The sequence below is a fragment of the Chelon labrosus genome, assembly GCF_963514085.1.
Source record: "Chelon labrosus genome assembly, chromosome: 14".
Classification (NCBI taxonomy): domain Eukaryota; kingdom Metazoa; phylum Chordata; class Actinopteri; order Mugiliformes; family Mugilidae; genus Chelon; species Chelon labrosus.
This window is the reverse complement of record NC_140347.1, coordinates 15,741,850-15,764,080: the sequence shown is the minus strand read 5'-3', so window position 1 is coordinate 15,764,080 and position 22,231 is coordinate 15,741,850.

Here is a 22,231-nt window from a genome sequence, read left to right as displayed (position 1 = left end):
GGTCATAGCTTCACATTAGTGGCACAGAGAAGCTCAGCCTCCCACTATACGTTGAACGCTACGACTTCAACGAAGGGCTGCTTCAGAGGCGCACACACTGGCCAGACATTACAAATCTGAATCGTCTAGATTGTGGGGTGAATCGCAAATCTAAGTTTAAATTACATTTTTTTTAAATCACTTTCTATCCGTCTTCTTCTCACTCTTCTTGGAGCATGTACATATATGATTTTTTTATTTTATTTTATTTTATTTTTTTATTGCAGTTATTATTAAGTGATGATTATCTGCGCGAGCTTCCGTTTGCTCTCGTCCAAAGGCAGCTGCTTCTTTAGAAGAGTCAGCGCGTGCCCCGGCAGCAGCAGCAGCAGCAGCAGCAGCAGCGGCCGCGGCAGCGGCTCGTGCCTCCGGTCTGCCCATCCATGTTCTCACACACACACACACACACACGCGCTCACATACACGCACACACACGTTCACGCCACCCCCACAGGCACGCGGCCGTATATAATCCTCGCGACCCCCCCAGTGCATTCTCACTCCGCCGATATTTCAGACTGAGCACGAGACAGGCGCTCCTCCCTTTTAGCCCGCATTTACTTTATTAATTAATTGATTGATTAATTAATAGATTTTTTGCTTGTTTCTCAGTTTATGTTATTTACTATGTTTTTTAAAATTGTCAGAAATAGAGAATCAGTTCATTAATCAACTAGTCCATCAATAGAAAATGACTCTGCAGCTATTATTTGTGTAATAATTAAAATAAAATAATTTAAATGTAAACTGGATATTTTGGAATTTATTGACTGTCACGGTCAATTTTTTATTATTTTCTTTTTCATACATTACATTAATCAAGAAACTAATTAAAAATGATCACTCCTTGATCACGCCATAGCTGTGAAGCGCCAGCACAAACTGTCACCTTCGCCAGATTTATTTGGGCTGCACTTTTCTATAATACCAGCTACACATTAGCCGTCGCTGGGATTAAAGCATGTGACCTTTCGGTGCTCCGTATTGATGTGGCCACCCGGCTTACGGTTTCTCCTCTCTCGGTTCATGCCTCAACTTGAAGTGTCTGCCGCTGCTCTTTTGCACAAATAAATGAATTCGCAAGATGTAAAGGGAGAAAAATGCCTGTGTCAGGCCTGCTTTGAATAAGACGTGAACCCCCCCTCCTCGTAGCGTTCTTGCCCTCGGCACTCCAACGGGCTCTGATAGCCCTTCACACGCACCCTGACTGGGTGAAACCCACGGCGATGTAAGCCTCAGCTTTTAAAGCCTTGATTTTAATGATGTTCATTAGGATTTTGATTACGCCGAATGCGTGATAGCTCGGCGCTGTGTTAAGTGTGTCTGATATGTTGGCTCAGACTCTGAGTGACAAGAATTAAGTGGGAGGAAGCAAGAAGTGTGAATCATAGTGGAGATGTTGCCACAGGGCTCCACTCCAGTGTCCTTGAAAGAAAGACGGAAAGAAAGAAAGAAAGAAAGAAAGAAAGAAAGCACATATTGATATGACAGTTTTGCCCCTGGCTTATTAAGCTCTGGGCGCTACTGTATAGAAATTGCTGCTCTCTGTCATTGGGACGACGAACTGAGCGCGAATTAATCTTTCATGCTCAATTTATTATCCAATAAACAGACCATGAATTAGAATTTGAATAGGGGCCCTACGGAGGGCAGGCCCCACAATTGCCTGTTACCTTTCTGTACGACTACTTTAGTCTTGTAAAAAATGAAGGTTGGAGGGCAAATGAGACGCTCGGTTTTGGGGCATTCATCTTGTTTCTTGTACCATAAAAGCGGGGCCACGTTTTAACGGTTATTTGCTACCTAGAAGGTTACCTCAAACTGCGCCTCGTTGAGAAAAATGGCACGGCACACGGCTTCAGGTCCGGCAGCTATACAAGCTCACACGGGCGTCCAGGACGCAGCAGGTTGATGGACTTTGCTTTAGACACATGCCTTGCACGGACTTGAGTCGCATTTCATGAGTGTGCACTTTACATGCTCATTGCACCGCGGATCGTGTTCCTGCATGCCAGGATTTCCATTTATGGGCCTCTTAAAATTCAGGGCCCTGCTAGAAACGCAATTAAATCCAATATTGCTATAAATACACGTCAGGCCGATCTGAAAGAGCAGGCAGAGGCAGTGAACGCCCACTCTCACCCTCCTCTCGCCACATCCCCCCCTTTCCCAATCATCCCTGGCCACGGAAAATCCCCCTCCTCCCCGCCCCGCTGCTGCTGCTGCATAGTGAATTGTGGTCAATTTGAATGATCAACACAAGACAGTCTGGGAGGCAATGGCTGTCAGAGAGAATATTAGTCCACAATGAGGCACACCAATAAAAGATCTGTGCGTCTGTGGTAGTCAGAGTGATTATTCTCTCCCCTGTGTGTCTCTGTAGCTCCCTTTGGCACAGACAGAAACCGGAGAAATGAGAGTGCTCGGTCTTTGCTGTGCTAGGCTCTACTGGGCCAGGTTGTGGCATGCTACGCTAAGCTGCGCGGTCCTGCGCTGTGCTCTGCTCTATGTCATTAGCTGAAACACAGCGGCTGTTGCATCTGATGCAGTAAGCACTCAGCTCATCTCATCGGTTCTCAGACGCTGGTTTTCCACTTCAGAGTCAGCGTGCTTCGGAGGGCTATAATCTCTCTGACATAATGGCATCCACTCCAATCAATAGCCAAACGGCACGGCGAATCAATAGCTACCATACTGTACAATAACCTGGCCTGGGAGTGGTCGGAGGGAAAAGCAGCCTGCGGCAATCACATGTTTAACCCCGAGGAGCCGTCGACAATGTGTACTCCTTAATTATGAATCAGAAAATACAAACCTCGTTAACGAGCCATGTATTATGGATTGCTGCATGAGCTATGCTAATGTAAGCACAGCATTTGGGGAAAAATAAAAAAAATAAAAAAAAATACCGACACCACTCTCCAAGCTTGCCTGCCTCACTCTCTAATAACCACACAGCCCACGCAGCCATTCACAGAGCACAGAGAGAGTAAAGCCAAAACCGAGCTATAAAAGTTTGCATGCAGAACAAAGTATACACCCATGACAGGTCAACATTTGTCTTTTCTGGGCAACTTCTCCTTGACACACTTTTGCAGAAACCAGTGGTTTTCAAAATCAGGCGAGGATGTAGCGTTCCCACATTCAGCCCATTCAGTTAACCGGTTTGTTGGCTTTCCCCCGGGGAGCCTGGTTTTTAAGTGTTAATCAAGCTTTTAACCAAGCCTCGCTGAAAGGGATGAAACAGACATTTTAAATTTAACAAGGCAGCGGGAAAAAAAACCAAAACATTTTGCGTGACAGTAAACAGCCGACGTGTTTCAGATTCCTTTAAATTATCCAGCTGTTTCAGAGATTCTCAGAGATGGTATTATGCACAGCAAAGAGAGGACATAATGGCTTTGGCGAGAATACAAATTGCAAAGGTAACTAGGTAAGGGTCGCAGCTAGGGCTCAGCAGCCGCTGTTATTCCAACAGAGCGGCAAATTGCCTTGAATGGAAGATAAGAAGTTTATCTTTCTGTCTGTACCACACTTTAACATGGTAAGAACAAATCTAGGATTCGGATCAGCTTTAAAGAGAAAGAAAGAAAAGAAAATCACTGCCACTCTAAATGACACTTTTTCAGTTTGAGGGCAATTTGGCAATCTGCTCAGCATCTCATCAAGCAGCTCCACTGGACATTCATAAATCAAAAGACTCCAAATCTGAGAGAGCTACTGGAGGGGAAAACAAATGTGCCTTACGTGGATTTTGACCAATCACAGAACAGTCCGTGGGTGTTGGGGGATCATCAAATTCTGCACCATCTGCTAGTGGTTAAAGGTGCTTTTCTTATCTCCGCTTTGTCTGTGGTTACTTTCTTGCCTTCACTCGGTTAAATCTGCACACAAACAAGGGACTTGGAGCGGGGAAAGAATGAAGAGCTCCCTCTTGTCCTGTAGGCATGCAGAAATGTTGGCCATGTTGTTACCACACACACGTCTCCACAGCCACCCATACACCCACCCACACCCTCCGCACTCGCACGCTAGTGCGCGCTTTAAAGCCGAGCGTGGTTGCGCGGGTATATGGCGGTGAAATATTGGAGACACTGCTGCCCTCCAGGCATGCAGTTATCAGGGATACAGAACTGATGGGAAATCAATCAGCTCAAGTGGAGTGACCTGGCCTCTGGTGAAGAGAGCCTTGTCTTTTCCAGATGCATGCCCGGATGTCTGCAGCTCGCCGTTCAGACCGCTGAACGTTTACTGTATCTACATGTAAGCGTGTACGGATTTATCTATATCGCTCTCGTTAAAAGATCTGTAGTCAGAATTTTTCGCGTGGAGGTCAGTTTACTCAAATTACATGCTCGTCTTGGAGTCTATCCATCCGTCCATTAAACGTCAATAAATAGCTGAGGACAGCTGTGGTCAAGGGAAGGTTTGGGTTAATCATGTTTACAGGGATAATGTGGTTGTCCAAATAAATCCTGGCCTCTCTCAGAAGATGGGAATTAGTATAGTTGTTTGCTCCTGCAGATCCTCTGGAGATTGGGGTGTCTGAAACTACAGTTATATGCCGTCCAACTAGGGTCTAGAAAACATTATAATTAGTTGAATTTTCCCATATTCTTTTTTACCATATTCCCACTACTCTGCAAACATATCATTTCCAGTGTCCGTAAATTAGATTTTTTTTGCAGCCCTGGGATGAAAGTCTTCTTTATCTAAAACAGATGACTGTGGGTAGGTCGTGGAAAGGCTGTACTTTGGTTACACAGAAATGTGGTAGTGTGAATAATTGCTGCCTCTCCGAGAAGCTGGAAGGTGAAACTACAGCTTCCACCCCATTTTCACATTATAGTTGAGGAGGTATAAAGCATCTGCCATAAAAACTGATTCTGCAGTTTGTATCTATCTCCCTATCTATCTATCCATGTATCTATGCATACCTTCACGTTGACTCAATATGAACAATATGAAGGGGAGTGATGCAGTGAAAGCAAACAGCTCTGTTACATCTCTGTGTCAACCTCATATCTAATTCATGCACTTTATTGTTGCTCTGCAGCTGCGTATGCACTCTCTGGGGCGCGCCGGGCCGAAGTCGAATCACATACAAAAACGAACAGAAGAAGGTAATGTGGTGTAGCCGGAGGCTCTGGAGGATTTAAGTGTCCATAAACATTAATACGCCATATTATCCTACAGAGACTGTTTCCTTTATAATGATTTTAAGTAGGAGTGAAAACCCATTTTCGCGTTTTCATGCAGAGTTCTCAATGGCTTCATCTTGACAGGAGCTGGGGACAGGAAGTGAGGGGCTCTCTCTCTCTCTCCCTCTCTATATATACATATATATGTTCTATTTTTTTCATTTACTGAGGCACTTATAGGAAACGGCTTACAACAAGCACAACCACGCCGGCTTAAAACGCCTGGACTGTCAACATAACAAGGATCCACATTAATCTGTCAGCATGTGTGTTTGGCTGTGGATGCATCTGTGCGCACACATGCTTCCAAGCATAACCAGGGTGTCATACAGCGGAGCTGCTGTTTCTCGTATCCAGTTCTATTAGTGGTGCGACGTGTTTGCTTCCTCTTACAGTGCTAGGGTATCATTACTGCACGTATGCACACCTGTCCAGATGCTAGGTGTGTGCATACATCTGTGCGTATTCTTTGCATGAATGATTTCTGTAAAATACACGTGGGCTTGAGCATGTGCCCGGCAGGGAGTGTGTTAGCTTGTGTTTGTGTCGAGGTTTCGTGCAGCGACATGCGAGGTGTTTGTGTGGCAGCACGGGGAGCACCTCACCAGTGACGAGGTGTCAACTGGGGATTTCATTCAGAGAAGCGTGAACCACATTGTGCAGCTTTTACTTAAACTGAACCACTAAAGGCGAGAGAAGTCACCGGAGGGTTTTTAATTTTAATTGGCTCTGGACTTGTTCTTGTCCACTCGGGAAACGTAAAAGAAATGAGAAACACAACAAGCGCTTTTAGGGCGGCCATGTTTTCAGTTTGCGATGACACTTCGGTTTATCTGAAATTTTCCGGAGCCAAGTGAGCTGCAGGTTAGTTCAGGCCAACAGTTTAATGCTGCCTGCACACTGGCATGGCACATTCCATCTCTCTGCTGCACATATCCAATGCCCCCCTTTCAATCATAGCGATGTACTTAAGCCGTCAATGATCTGCTCCCTCTTTGCTGCACGCCGGCTGCCACGCTGCTCACCTGAAACTGTCACTTCCCGCTCCTGTTGCCGCCATCACTTCTGTTTACGAACCGATCCGTTCCATGTGAAGTTCCAAATATGAATGGTTTCCGTTTCTACAATATGCTACGGCTTTTCCAGTCAACAGATCTCAACACGAACATGCATGGGAGGCTGTCCTCCACACGTCACTTAGGCACTAAATGAGGTATTGGACCGGCAGCTTTTTAGGATTACATTATATTTTTGAATCGTAGCAATACCATTCAAAAAAAAGGATGGAGGAATCCGCGTTTTGTGATAAATTTGACGACATTCTCCATTTTAACTTTTGCTGTGGTGTGCCGTTAGCATGTGACTGACGGCTAGGTTCAGCTCAGAGTCACAGGGTGATGAGGAGGCTTGACCTCCCGGTGGCCTCGTCTGTACGCTGCCACGCCGGTTAAGAAGCAAGACGAATTGGGATCATCTGGGGAAACAAGCTGATCCAAAAAAAAAAAAAAAAAAAAAACACAGCCTGGCACAGCTCGCAGTGTAAATCAGGGGTCTGGATATGTTTGCCTATTTTTGTATTGTGTCACTAGCGGTGTGGATGTCATCAACTGGGAACCTCTGCAGCTGTTTGTGCCGGTGTGTATGCAAGCAATTACGCGCCACCATATGCTTGTCTGTGAAGCTATACGCTGCTCGCTCATTATGTTGTTGAATAGTAGGCAACGCATGCACATATGTGACAAATTTCCCCCAGCTGTGAGGACGTAAAAACATTATCATAATAGCCACAACATATTGTGTTGACAGCATGCTCCCGCTGCTGTGTTTTTCTGTTTGGACATGAGCAGAGTGAAGGTTACATCGGCTGTAGCACCGACCAGGCTGAATGCATAGAGGAGATAAATAACAGGGGGACTCCGATGGATAGTCCTCTACGCACGCTTATTATAGCAGGTGAAAACTGTTCCTGTAGAAAACAGTGTTTGGAGAACCTTTGTCAGAGCTGATTGTGTTGTGCAGGTGTGATTGTGTATAATTAGAACCGGTGTGTTTTCTCGTAATTAAGTCAGGGCCCACGGAGTCAGCGCCCAAGCTAGGGCTAGGCTCCATGTGCGGTGCTCCAAAACAGAAGCGCTTGTGATTTAATTACCGCAAACATACACACACGTGCACACACACACACACAGAGAACACTAAGCCATGTCTTGTGCAGCCCTCTGTATTCCTCTCTCGTTTGTCACCTTTGCCAGCCCTGCACAAATTCACTTGGCTTGGTGAGGTGCAGGAGGGTGGCCGCCATGGCAGGGAATTAACCCTCCTGTACGGGGCCGCCTGACCAGTCTGCAGGACATTATTGCCTGCGTGTTGCACGTTTCAGCCCAGCGAGCACGGTAACTATTGTGTATATCATCATCGATACAGATCAGGCCTGACGAGGGGAAAAGTCAGACTCCCTCAGTGTGGCTGAAGCCAGAACTGGTGGACTGATTAGTCCATGGCGGCTTGCTGGTAGTTGTTGCTGTGGGGATAAATTCTGCTTCGTATGACTGTGACTGTGGCTGTGAAAAGCAGAAGCAGCTGCTGCTGTGTCACCGCCTCTGGGCTGTGGAAGGGGACTCTGGAGATACAGGGCTTCTACTTCTATCCCTCTCCCCCCCCAACCGCACATTTTCTCCCCCTTCTCCTGTTACTCTTTCCCATCTCTCCTCACTTCACCTCTCTCTTTCTCTCTCTCTCTCTCACTTGCTTCCGTCTTCCTCAGCGGCACTTAAACACCAGCACCGACAGGCAGCAGATAATGCAAGGACACGCACACACGCCCGGCAGTGGTGTACTCTCACGTGTACCGCTTCGTTTTCCGTGTGTGTGGGCTCGAAAGACAAAAGACGAGTCCGTCTTATCTTCGCCTGTTGTCTTATTGTCCCCGTGTGTGCCTGGCTCATAGAAGAAAGCAGAAGAGAAACTCTCTCAAACGTGCAAGCGAGTGCGAGTGCTTGTGGATTTTTCTTGTGTTCGGTGATGAGCATTTTTTGAACTGGCCTGTCTCTCAGCAGCACAGCACTCTAATAGGCATTCTTCAAGACACTCCGCTCTGCAATTAGCTGCAAAACCCAGAGAAAAACCCAGATAAACAAAGGAGAAGCAATTCAAGCCTTGACCGTCACAGAGCCCTCAGTCGAATTCAAATGTTATTATCAACCAAGCAATGCATTTCGCCAGGTGGAGGCCCGCTCTGCCAAACAAGACACTACAACGCCCCTGAAACACACCAAACAAAAGCAGAAGCAAGCGTCTGTTTGTTCAGCCACTTATTAAAAGACCCATATAGGCCATTTATGTGGGTGTTGTTGCTGGAACTGGAGCTAAAGCAGCAGCGTGTGCTTCATCCCCATCCACACACAGAGCTCTGGCAGCGCATCCCAGGAGCTACTGCCCATGGTTTCATGTCAGAGCCAGAGACAGGGACTGCAGCCACCACCGTCGTTGAAATGCTCCATCATCCGGCAAACGCGCTCATCTATCCTGAGCTGGCTGCAGAGGAAAAGAGATGGCTCGAGGAGTGACAAAAAGAGGAACATGAATTGTTTGCTCTCTCTTTGTCTCGCTCGTTCTCTCCGTGTCTTATCTGCCGCCGCCTGGGTTTCTCTAATTTCGGGCTATTGCTTCCTTGAAAATGTTTACACTTAATGAAAGCCGACCAGCCTCCCCCCAGAAGCCCGATGCCTTTGAACATTATTCTCAGACTTCAGCAGATCAGTAACAGCCACGTCCCCCGTCCGTCTGCTCGCAGTCAGCAGTGGGATACGTATTCAGATATCGCAATGTAAAAATACTAAATATCACAATATCACAAGAGAAAGAATAAGAGATAGAAGATATTAAAGTAAAAGTGCAAGTCTCGCTATGCCAGATATTACATAATAGCATCAAAAGATTTTTAATACAGAAGCAGCAGTGTGCAAGCAGCATGTTGCAGTTTCATCTGCTGGATGTGGCGCTAGCTTGAACCATTACTAAAATATATTTTCAGTTGTTGAACTTTTTCTTTCAGATTTTTGAGACTCTGGATCAGTTGAACATTTATTTAAACTAAACCGTCTACTGCTTCAAACGGCACATCAACATTATTGATAAGGCCAATTAAGTAAATATTTTGTTTTGAGTGGGATACCCTGATGGGTGCAACCCGTGCCCGACTGTGGAGGCTCACAGCTGCCAGTACTTGATCTACAAAGCAAAAAAAAATAGAATAAAAAACCTTTAAACAGAGACCCAATGAAATAGACCAGGGGTGTCAAACTCATTTTGGTTCAGGGGCCACCCCACATACAGCCCAATTTCATCTCAAGGGGGCCGGACTAGTAACACAACAGTGTATTAACCTATAAACAACGACAACTCCAAATGTTTCTCTTTGTTTTAATGCAAAGAAGAACATTATGAAAGTGTTTACATTTAACGAACTGCACTATTACAAAACATGTAATGAACCAGACATTTCTTAAGAAAAAGAAACGCAATTTCTGTACAGTTCTAGATAGTTCTAGGTCTCAGTCCACAACTCTTACTAAAACTGTGAAACCTAGGAATAGCAGTTACTTTTATTGGAAAAATTTCAGTGTAACTTTTGCCCTTTGCAAAGTCATCCCAGATGAGGCCAGATTAGACCCTCTGGTGGGCCGCTTTTGGCCCGCGGGCCGTATGTTTGACACCTGCGAAATAGACGCTTGGTAAAAATGAAACGAAACAGCACAACTGCCCTGCTGGAGCATCTGAACAGAAAAGATCATTTTGCAGCATATACACCTATAAAACAAAACTAAGCAGACTTTCCAGTGTTCCACTCTAAATCGGCGCGAGCAACCTTTCGCAGATAAATAATGCAGCTACATTTCCAATTACAATCAGCACAAGACATTAAAGTTCAGTCACGTCCATCACTATCTTTGCTAATCAATGGCAGAAGATAGCAAACGTCTTTCTTAATTAGGCCGTCACTGGATAAAATCATTACACCCGTCTATAAAAGGTTGAATTAACCAAAGGAATACGAGTGGTTAATTAATTAAAGAAATGCATGTATGAAGAAGCATTAAAACAATGTAACAAAGCTCATGCTAAACTCATGTTAAAAGGTTGGAAACCACTGGTTCAGTCTTTAACGAAGTGTTGTATTTTCAAAGCTTCTTATATTACCCATAGTTTAAAATCAAAGTAGAGTAAGTACGGTAAGTAATCAGGAGCTAAAGCCTAAAGCAGTAACAGTTATCTGACAGCCAATGTAGCAGAGTAGCTCTCAGAATATTTCCATCTGAAATGTAGTGAAAAGTGGCATAAAATAGAAATAATCAGATACTTGGACATTAAACTTAAGCACCATATTTGAGTAAATGTACTTTCCACCACTGTTCGCGAGCGCCAACATTTTCTCGTAGCGCTTTCTTCTTTCCCTACCAGAAAAACTCTCTGTGTTAAGTATGATGAAACCAGAAGCGCCTGCGTCGTCCAGCGTGCTCCTGAATGCTGTCAAGCCAAATAATATCTCTTGTATCTCATACAGCTCTTAATCTCTCGCCAATAATTGAAGCGTGGCGGCAACGAAATGCTCACACTCCCAATCACGGCCGTCACTCACAGCGATCGTTGCAAAGCGCGAAAGCACGGGCTGGAAATTGAACGAGGGGGCCGGGTTGCATCACGGCGGCAGACGGACAGCATACTGTATTGGTGAAACAAGCGCTCTGCCGCCACAGTTTACATCTGAACGGGTCAACGCGAGTCAAGGAGGTGAATCGGAGGTTGACTGGCGCCTTGCATCACTGGACTCACTGAGGTTTACAAGGTCTCTGTCAATAGCCGTGACAAGCTACAAGCGACATTTCTGCACTCTTGACTGCACCATGGAACAACCTGTGGGTCTGTATACTGAAGCTCAAAGGTTTGAGCACAACACTAACAATTCCCACTGGGCCCACACAGGAGTATGTATTTACACAGTAGATAAAATACTGAAGGGAGGAAAGAAAAAAAGGGAATAAAGTGCAGGTGGAGGAGAAAATGCACCGACCGGGATGGGTAACGGCAATAAAGAAATCAAGAGGCAGGAAACACCTAAAAAATAAGGAAACTCGAAACCCAAAGCTGCACTAAAAATAGCCCAAACATCTATCAAATGGGGTTTTACGAGGCTCACACAACACAATGCACGTCAGAGATACTGAAAAGAACAGCGGCATTTCTTTAAAAAGGAGAAAGAGGGAGAGAGAGAAGACGGGATATCTTACTCTAAACCATCCATATATATGCGTTAGAACTAAACAGTTTCCTCGTCAATCAACAGAATAAAAGACGGCAAGACATGTTTCCATTATTGATTACTCTCTGATGTGATGCTTCTTAACTTTGACTGGATTTGTTTCGTTTTGTGTAAGACACGATTTGTAGTCCTTGCTCTAGTTAGTAGATATTTTATTCCACTGTCACAAAGAAATCACAATCTAATATCAATTAAACAACAAGATAACAATAACACAATAGAAACAAGAGTCACAGCACTAACACATAAAAACTATAGCGTTTGCATTTGAGTGTTAAACAATGGACTTAATAAAGAATATTTACGTTCACGCCGTAATCTTTTGGTTAAGATTGTAGCTGTGTGTGTGTGCTTCTGTTGCGTTTTTATTTTATTGGTAGTGTATTCATTAAAAATAGTTAAAGCTACAGTATATTTGGACAATAAAATAATGATATTGATTTGACAATCTCATCCGAAGTATTACGAACGCCACAATGAGGCAGATAAAGGGTCCAGCGTAGGAACCTACGACTTGTTGAGGAAGAGCAACTGTGCAGAAGAACTCTACACACTGGATGTGATGAGTTGTTAGTTAATGGGGTCACGCGGAGATAAATGTATTCATTTTGTATTCTCTGCATATATTTCACAATCCTGGTTGACCATACGTTTTTACCACGACCCTGGAAACTGTTCAGTAAAGGGCAAGCAATTCTAACAAAAAACACTTGAATCTGTCTATCATGGGGGCTAAACACAATGATCTGCAGACTGAGGGGCTTCACAGCCAGCAAGTAATCAGTCAAGTCAGCATGTTGGTAGATGGTTCCTGCTATTCGACAGTCCTCTATCGTCAAAACTGAAACACACCAATAGCAACTGGTAGTTCGTCAAATGGTGATTGGTCTGCATGTCTCTAAACCTGGCAAGATGGATTGTTTTCAATTTCTCAAACTGGTGTGGTGGTTAGCACTGATGCCTCACAGCAAGAAGGTTCTTGGTTCTAATCTATGGGCCGACTGGGGCCTTTCTGTGTGGAGTTTGCATGTTCTCCCTGTGTCTCCGGCTTCCTCCCACTGTCCAAAGACACGCTCGTTAGGTCATCATAGGACATCAACAAAAATAAATAGAATCAAATGATATTCTGTGATGTAGAAAGCGACCGTTCTCATCCTGTAGTCTTCGAGCGCTGTGTCTGTATTAAAAACTAGTTTGCACACACGGCCACCCCATTCCTCATTGCAGAGCAGACATTACATGATTCATGATTATTGTCCAACAACAGCCCTACACTGCCCCCCCCCCCCCCCCCCCCCCCCCCAACCCCGTGGAGAGCTGTGGTTTCTGCCTGATCAATGTGTGTTCTTAGCAACTCCATCTCTTTCTAATTAAGATATTCCGCTGTATTCTCCTGAAGGATTTCACAGAAAGGTCAAGCTGACTGGCCTCCCATTAAGGTCTCAGAGCGTCCGCGAAGGTCTTGTTCACCGCGCAGAATTTTCCACGTGTCAAAAAAATGTCAGCGACTGATGACATTGGGGGTTTTGGGGAGCGCGAGATGTTGGCCCGCTCCTCGCTCATCCCGCTCCAACTCCATCAGACTCACTTACTGGCATAATCACCTCATGTTTCATCAGAGAGCTCTCCGATGGGACAAATGATCGCTATAAAACACAAGGAAACAAATTAACCACTGGTGTCAAGATTTTAATGGTTCCAATTAGTCAACACTTTGGGGAATGCGTATTATTAAGAATGATTGCGAGCCTCTTCCAATCTGAAAACTCCACCTAGTTTGTGGCACTCAGAACTAATCTGTCCGACCGTTTTCACACTTGTCTTACAGGACTTACATTACAGTAACTAGTGTTCATTAGGCGCGGTGAACACGTACTCCGTCAGACTGACACCACCACCCCAAAACCCAGACACACAAATCTCCACACGCCAATGGAAAAAAAAAAATAATAATTAAATATTCAAGTGCATATTTTAGGTAAACATAATTTCCCCAGTTTTGTTTGCGGCATCTTTCCTTGTGGCCATGTGAGTCAACCAACTCACAGAAACCAAGCCAAGTGAATAACAAACATTTACACTTCAATTTTTTATTACTCCTGGTTTCCTGTAACTTTCTATCAAGAACCCAGAGATGTGATTTGAATGCACATCTGCCAGCAGCTCCTGACTGATTTGTTCCCAGGCTGCATCCTTTAGAACGTTATTCTTCTGGCGGTGACTCATTTTTCCTCCCAATGTTCTGCTTCCAGACAGAAGCAGTAACCAATTCACTTGGCCTTAGTGTGCTTTGCAGAGGTAGCAGAGCACGAGCAGCTCACGTTTTCTATTATTGTCTGGATAAGTCTATTGCTCCCCTTAAAATATGTTCCATTGCAAGTGTAAGAGGTCTTTGTCAGGAGCATAACGCCATGCTAGGAGCTCTGTGAAGCTGTAATCCTAAATGAAAGAAGGATAAACCGAAGTATTGAATAAACTGAAATCCTGACCTAAAAAATGGATTCAATAAAAAGTTATTAGATCACCAAAAGTTTATTAAAAAAAGCTGGATTTCATGGAAAGATCAAGCTGATCTGTGCTGGAAGGACACATCCTGATAATGCCGGTGGCGCTGGAGAGAAACCAAAACCATTCATGATTACCAGAGATCTTGAAGATGCAAAAGTCATCCTGTTGTTAAGAGTTTGCGGGAAATTCACGGGGTTAGCAAAGCGGGATGCGAAAACAGTCCGTGGTATTTTTTGAGGAGACTTTCACTCTGATCCACCAAACTGTTTCAGTGAAATCCACAAATATCAGCCTCAAAGTAGAGCGAAAGAAAGTCAAGGGATCCCCAAAGTCGCTAGGATTCATTCTCCGGGTTCCAGATGTCACAATCGGGGCCGAAGTGATCGACTTATCAAACAACCGACACTGCCACTAGCTGCAGAGCGGTACATTATACACAAATATTACACCCTGTTCTAAGCAAAGAAAGAAATGAAAATGATAACTTAAAGATAAAATAAGCACCTGGAGTTAAACAACAATATATGCAACAAAAGCAATGATAAGCACACAGTAAATGAGAGTAGGGCAAAAAAAAAAAAAAGAAAAAAGAAAAAGAATAAATGTATTATATTTGCAGAGCTTCATCTCTTACATTTATCTCTCAGGCTTTGCCTTCACTTCAATCTGCCGTGCTCTTTGGCAAAGCACCAGCACACTTGCCTAAGACATGCTGGACCTGTGTTAGCAGAATATGAGGAGTAATAGCCACTGTTTACGGCAGATATTACACACTGCAGGACCATTTACCAAATGGCACCAGAATAAATGCCCGTGCTGGAAAGAGTCAGCTGACCTTGGAGGTCTGGAAATGGCTTCACTGCAGAGAGTCTGATTGAGCCTGCCTATTGATTGTCATGAATTATGTTCACCCGCATCGGGTTTTAAGGCTAAACCCTGGCTGCGACCCTCACCTTGTGTGCTCCTAACCACTAATGGCTCCTCCAACTTATTCTCTCCCATCCCACCCTAGCTTATAGGGCTCTACGCTGCCGGCAGTAGAGGGCAGATGAGGGCTCTGCCTCCCCCGCCCTCAGCTCGTCTCCCTCTGCTCATACTGATGAACAGGCTTGCCAACTTGCTCTGTCACGGAGGGATCTTAGAGGGCGAGGTTTTTATTCTTACCCCCTTATCCTGCCCCTCTCCGGCCCCACCTACCTCTGCATCCTCAGCTAAAAGGCCTTGAGGGAACAGAGGAAGGGCAGGGCAGACGCTCAGTAAGCAGCTGTGTGTGTATGTGTGCGCACGATAAGGGGGGATGTGTGCGTGAACTCGCGTTTACGGCTCAGACTGTTGGCATGTTTGCATGCAAGCGAGAGACATGATATGTCAGATTGCGAAAAAAAAAACATAGAGAAATGGAAGCAGAGGACTTAAAAGCACGGCGCCGCTGAAGGTGTGCGGCTGTCTGTGAATGATAGAGCGCTTGCGTCGCTCATCGTCTTTCTGCTCACGGCTGCGGTTAATTATTCACCGGGGTTGTGCTGCAGAGATGAACTGAGGGGCTCTGGGATAAAGGCACTGGAGGAGGAAGATGAAATTATAAAATCCTAATGACGGAACTCTGGCTGAATGGTAATTTCTTAAATTGATTTTGAAGAGGTGCCCAGACAGAACCGGCAGGGAGAGACATCGAGATGGGGAGAGGGAGAGGATTCCTTCTCTGCCTTCTCCGTTTCACTTCCTCTCTCGTTCTCTGGACATGTTCCAGCCCTCTTCACCCCTGGCCTGGTCTGCCTTTTTATCCCTTACTTAAGTTTCAGAGCCACACGTCTGTCCTTTTGTTTCAATCTCTTCTACTTAACCTCAACTTCTCACCTCCCTCTACCCACGGTTTCTGCTCACACGCCTCTGCGATGTGATCATCTTATCGGCCGTTATCTCATTTCCCCCCTCAATTATATATGAGCTAATATATGAGACCTCTAACTGCAGGTCTTAGCCCTCTTTGAGGTGAACTGCCGTCTGATTTGTTTGGACTGACAATGTAATCCAAACCAGAGGGGAAAAAAAAGAAATCTGTGGTAATGTGATGCCTACTGGATTAAAAGCAAGGACAAAGCTGTACTGTTTAGTCTGTTCTTTAAAGATTATCGTACAATACACGGCAGAGTTCAGAGAGGTAGTGCATATTGTATTCAAGTATCACATCCACCATTTCTACACCTTTCCAGTTGGGTGGGGAGGCACATGACATCCCTGATAAGTAGCTGCAAACAACTACACAACTTAGAAACACTAGTAATAGTTAAAGTAATGCTTAATCGCCCTCATTAATGCATTTAATTGCGATCTTATACAGCGCTTGATAAGAGGATTGATATATATCTGGATATATAAACTGCTGTTCTCCAAGAAAAAGCTCCAACATGCAACTCTCTCTAAAACTCCAGACGTTCACTTATGTGTTTCTTTGCAGATGAATTAAACCAAATCAGCCGGTGGGTGTATAGTTGAGCTTTGCAAAAGCTGTTTCATCATACGTCCAATCTTTATGCTAAGCTAAGCTAAAGCGCACCACAGCACAGGCACAGCACATCTCAGGCCTCGCTCATATCGAACCAACACAGTGTTGTGGCAGGTCCTGAAATAGTGACAACATTTTTATCAGCTGATTTGTGCCCACGGGAATGAATTATTCATTTTCAAGAGCCCAAGTCTGAAAGTAATGCATTTCAGCCGGCGGTATCTTTTAATGCGTGCAACACAACTTTGACAAAAAGACGGTGCAGTCCGTGGAAAAAAAAAAGTCCGGAGATTTCATCAGCCGATTCGTGCACTTGGACATGAATTTCTCCCATTTTCCTTTTTCGTGACACCGACCACAAATTGTGTGAAGGTGAAGTGGCGCCAGGTAGGAAGACAATTACAAGTCCTCACTGACTTCACGAAAGAGCAATAAAGCTGCAATTAATTTTCAGCAGAGGCCCGGGAAATGAAGAAACACTTGTCGGGCCAAAGACTGAGCTGGCTTCAACTGTTTCCAATTCTGAAATTAATTGTATTGATTTGATACGCCGGCTGACTTTTGAACAAACTTGTGTCGCTCGGGTGGTGGTAGTGATTCCGGGATGTTGAATTTTTTTTTGTTTCAGTTTTACCCTTTAAATTTAATTTTCACTTTTTGTGTCTCTCTTTTCTGACATTGGTTAGGTTTAGGCAACACTTGGGGAGGGATAGGAAGAGATAACAGTTTGGACTAAAGTACACAATTAATATGTGTTGAAAGGACAAAAGCTAATGCCAACTGAAATACAGTAAACGCCTAGGTAGTGATATCCGTCTTTTCATCCTGCTCTCTGAACAAACCAGCACACAATTTATTTCAAAGGTAAATTTTTCATGTTGAGAAATCCAATGTCAAATGATGCCTTTGACTTTTATTTTTTACAAAAAAAGGATTCCTATTTAAACATGAAACACTGTTAAATCTTTTAATACACGTCTCTTTGAGGTCTACAATGTTTTTGTAAATTTTTTGAACACATAATCTTCTCACAGTCCTCTCGGACGGCGCGGTGTAACGGCGGCGCACCAAAGCCAACGCGTTCACTCTGTTTGAATACACCCCAACCTTTTGAGAATTACTAAACGCGCCTCCGTTCAAAATTTGAATAATGTGAAAGTTTGCGTTTTCTGGTCAGCGGATGAAACTTGCTCTGGAGACCCGAGTGGACTTGTCTGAATGCGCTTCAACACTTTGTGAGCTGAGTTGAATCATGATAGCGGAGGACAGCAACATCATTAGCATGTTTGCTGATCCGGATGTTTGTCTCTAATGCTTGTGTGTGTTTTCGTGCATACCAAGTTCCCCAGTTTCTATCTGTTTAACCCATATAAATATATACATATGCTGCAGTCTAATATCTGAAAACCAGGAATAGAAGCAGCAAAAATATGGCGAGGGGAAGGTGAATGCACGCCACTCTGCTCTCACTCAAATGCAGTTGCCAATGAGCAAAGCACTTAACCTCCAATTGCTCCAGTGGAGTAGCTCAGTGGATCTGTATAAACGGATCAGTGGATGTTATGTTTACTTGAATTAAAAAGTCCTCTTTCACTCCAACTTTATACAGTTTTTTTTCTTTTTCATCAGCCCTGCTAGCACGGCGCATTCAGACGCACACCTCTGGTCCTCACTCTCCAAATCTCCCTCTCCTTCTGTCGGCTCCCTAAAGCATTTCTCCCTCTCCTTCCCGTCTCTATTCTTCCTCGTCCTCTGTGACACCGCGCCATCCTGGCCGGGGCTGTTACCCTGTTATCCATGCAGCGGACCGCAGAGAGGAACGAAAGGCACAGTGATTGACAGAGATAAGGCCTCTAATTAAGGCAGTGATTGGGGGCTCTGGAGGGGGCTTAGCTTCCTGGCAGGCAGAGACAGAAAAGACAGAGACGTATCCAGGGCGCCCAACCCCTCTGCAATTAGACACACATCTGCTATCAGCAATCAGCTCACTGTCCCCGGAACGGGGAGACGTTCTGCATCACGTTGCCTGTCAATGTCATTCATTGTCCCTTCTCCTTCCCTCATACAACCCGCTGCCACCCCGCCCGATGGATTGGGGAGATACTGGTGGTGCCGCGCAGACGGCAAACACACACACACAGTGCAACAGAGCGCAATGAATATTCATGCAGTTTTAAGCATGCATGCAGGGAAACAGAGAGGAGGGAGGCTCAGACGCATTCATGCATATGCTGGACTGCTTATTGTGCACATACACTGTATGCTCAGTCACAGATGAATCTACTCATGCTGAGTTAAGATGCCCACGTGCATCTGCTTGCGTTAGGTGTTGTAAATCTGTAAATCCTACATATATGAATTTGTATCTCACCAGAGGATGCGTCTGAGTAAATGAGATAAATGCACATACAAATAAGAATGGACACGCCCGGGCCCTGCATATACACACACGCATTTAACATACCATTTGCATGCGCGAGCCTGCCCCGGAGCTCTTTCTGCAGGCTTTGGATTTACAGTGTGTAAGTGCGACCAGCCCGCAGAGATTTTACAGCCCGGGTGAAATGTCACATCATCTCAGCGCCAAGTTTTATGACTCTAATCTGGGTGGCTGACACAGATGCAGCACCACACTACCATGTTCAAAATGGAATAATAGCACATTATGACACACGAGAGCATACATCACGGGGAAATCTCCGCGGCTGGAGTGCGTTGTCAGATCGGGCCAATTTATGAGCCGATGTGTCTAAAGACTAATTCCAAATATGAGGGCGCCGTCATTTGAATAATCTACGCCGAGAGAGCGGAAGGCTAAGGGATATTTAACATGATGAATAAGCCCGAGCCGCGCAAATATCTGCTATCTGCTAAAGTCTTAAATCTGAACTCCTAGCCGACGGGTGGAGAGGGGCAAGACTGTAGATGGAGCACGTTTATGTCAGATCAAGGCTTTTAGAAAGAGAAAAGAATGGGAGGAAATCTGCAGCAGAGAGAGACGCAGGGGGCCAGTTACACATAGTCTCCAACTAAAGAGATTTCTCAACAGAGACATCAGCTGAAAAGGCAAATTAGTCGAGGACCATGCGTAATCCATGTCTGTGAAACAGGCCACGAGTGTTTTCTCTCCAGGGAGCTAGGTCTTCATTATAGTCCTGCTCTTTAATATCACAGCCCAGTCTCTGCCAGGAGGCCGGTCACCCCAGCAACAAAGGAATTTGGATTTAACGTGCTTTGTCAGATATGCTGGTTGGCTCCCCTGTCCATTACTGCTTTAAAGTGGAGTTTATACCTCTGCGGGACCTAGACGCCGTAATCTACGCAGGTAGCGTACATCTGTCCGAGCCATTTATACTCGTGCGCTCCTCCGTCTGGCTCGCTCTGTAACGACGCCACCCAAACGCTCGAACGTCGGAGCTGTGTCTTTTTTGCCTGTCGGGTTCTTTATTGCCATGTAAACATGAACAGCACAAGTTTAGCTTTAAATAAATGACCTTGATTAAGCTGTGCCACGAATGCTCGGAATAATAAAGAAAGGATTGTTAGCTACGTGAGGGGCAGAGTTGGAGCCACCTTAGTGCAGGTCAAACAGACTCTGTGGTACAGCAAAGAAATCAGGACAGTGAAGATGAAGAGGCAGAGTGGGAGGAATCTGTGAACTCGCTCAAGGAGAGAAATGGGAGAATTGGAGCATTTACCCCTCGTGGATACTCTACACTTATGACCAGAGAGACAGGCAAAATAAGAGGAGAAAAGACAAGAGGATGTTCAACCTGTATGCCTGCGTTTGTAGCTCACGTCGATTTTTGTCACAGATTTAGAATTTAACACCTCTCTCTTTAGCTTCATAGGCGAAAACATTTCTGTTCCGTTAACTCTCCAACCCTCATGACTAATGAGTCATCTTCAGTAAATAATAAGACCAACGCAGATTTGGAAGGACCATCTGGAAAACGTACAGCTAGCTGGCAATTAATGTCTTTTCAACTTCTCTATGCATGCTTGAATTAGCATAAAGGGCCAAATAGCACTGTGTTTAGAAGTTAGATAACGTGTGCCATTATTTCCGTCTTTTTGAAAGGGTGAACCATTACACTTGGATTCATTTTCACAAGGTAAATCTGTTTTCTATTCAGCGATCCTGTCACATCTTGGAATATGTAACACTTTTTATGTGTACACTGCCAAACATTCTTTAATTGTCACGTTGCAATCATCCCCACAGTCATCGCCAACAGGATGCAGCCTGACGCAGGCAGACACACAAAAAACGTTTAAGAACAACTCAAAAAAAACATGAAGAACAGCACAAGGTGTTGACCTGGCCTCCAAATTCACTAGATCCCAAACTGATCAAGTATCTGTGGGATGATCCCCAGATACCCCTCCCCTCAACCCATGGGACCCAAAGGCCCCCACTAACAACATCCAGTTGCCAGACACCACAGGACACCCTCAGAAGGCCCATGTCCATTCTCTAATGAGTCACAACTGTTTTGGAGGCACAAGGGAGACCTACACAATATTAGGAAGGTGGTCACAATGTTATGCCTGATCAATCTATCCTGTATGTTGTGGATGTTCCAGTGTTTTTCATTTTCCTCTGTCTGTGCTGACCCAATTAACTCCACGACACAGTGACACATATACCGTATCTCTATTGTCCGGCAAATAATCTCTCTAACAGAGGCTTCAGGACTTTCAGTATCACCGTCTGAAAGTGTCTTCCTGCTGCATGCACACCGAATACAGCAGCTCTGAATATCTCATTATTATAACTGGGTAGCTCTTGCGCGTTCTCGCTGCTAGCCGGCCGCTTTGGTGTTGCCTCCTATTCTTCTGCTCTCGCCAAGACGCATTTTGTGTTTCCATCTTTTGGGTGTCGCGCTAATTTAAAGCGTCGCTCGTGAAAATGCCGAGGCACTGGAGCCTCACAGAATGTGTGACTGTGAGGCAGTGAAGGCTGAGTATTTATGAATGGTCTTTAACAGCGGGGGAGAGATGAACTGCTGGATTTTCCCCGCTATCTCCCTCTCCCACCGTGAGTCAGTGTGTGCCACCCCACTGTACGTGACATTCGCGCTAAGTGTGGAAATCAGCAGATGGGTAATTTTGTTTGTATGGTAAGCGTGGATGTGTGTGTGCGTGTGTGCGCTTCTGTCTGTGTACAAAAAAGAGTGGGTGAGAGAGAGAGAGCTAAGGAGCGGGGAATAATTTATGACCGCTGTAGCCTATAATTAGCAAAAACTAAATTGCGTGTCAATGTAGGAGGCAGTTAAATAGGGCTCGGCTTCTGTCAGAGGACATTACAAACCTCAAAAAGAACTACAGTAGCAGGCGACAGTGTTTCCACTCACTCCATCTGAGCTGAAGAGAAAAAAAATAAAAAATGGGATTGCTAAAATAGGAGCCGGTGGCCTGAATGATTTCAGACCCAGTTTGGCGAGACCAAACCGCCAATAACTTTTTGATGAATTGCTAATTCTCATTACTTTTTGGCTTTTAATCTGTTACCAAAGGCAACAGCACAGCCCAAGGGCAGAATCAATTTAAAAAAAAACACAGAGCATAATCTGAAGAAAAGGCTGCAAATTGCTGTTTTTTCTTTTTTAATTCTTCCTCCATACACTTTGCTGCCTGTGAAGGTGCAGGCTAGCCTAG